At 49.5% G+C, this 642-nt stretch overlaps 1 pseudogene; it reads left to right on the plus strand.

Moving 5' to 3' along the window:
• Positions 1-324: 324 nt before the first annotated feature.
• Positions 325-642, plus strand: part of LOC100941447 — a 947-nt pseudogene continuing 629 nt past the window's right edge.

A 642-nucleotide genomic window follows, 5' to 3' on the forward strand; every position in this document is an offset into this window, starting at 1 on the left:
TTAATGAAGAGTAATTAATGAATCCATATTTTATATCCACTTTCTTTGCTCTCAACCAGAAAGTCAGAGTAGCAGCGTGAAGCTCCATTGCCCAGCACCTTTTTGGTTTCTTTGCTCCTAATAGACAAGATTTGACCAAGAGGAACAGAAGAAGAGCAGGAGCTGCAGGATGCTGATGATCCTGGGAAGGGAGCCTGCATGGCTAGACAGAAGAGAAATGTCCACCTGATGTAACTTATAAGCACCCAGGTGAGTATTGATAGGACAGGTTGAATCACACTAGTCTAACAGGCTCATCCCTCCAGGTCCAGACAAAAACAGGCCATGGGCAACCAAAGCTCCCCAGAGGGCTTCCTTCTTCTGGGCTTCTCTGAACACCCAGGGCTGGAAAAGATTCTCTTCCTGGTTGTCTTAACTGCCTACCTCCTGACCCTGGTGGGCAACACACTCATCATCCTGCTGTCTGTGCTGGACCCCAAGCTCCACTCTCCAATGTACTTTTTCCTCTCCAACCTCTCCTTCTTGGACCTCTGCTTCACCACAAGTTGTGTCCCCCAGATGCTGGTCAACCTCTGGGGCCCAAAGAAAACCATCAGCTTCCTGGGCTGCTCTGTGCAGCTCTTCATCTTCCTGTCCCTGGGG

Source organism: Otolemur garnettii, unplaced genomic scaffold (genome assembly GCF_000181295.1).
Source record: "Otolemur garnettii isolate 467f Iridium unplaced genomic scaffold, OtoGar3 scaffold00031, whole genome shotgun sequence".
Taxonomy (NCBI): Eukaryota; Metazoa; Chordata; class Mammalia; order Primates; family Galagidae; genus Otolemur; species Otolemur garnettii.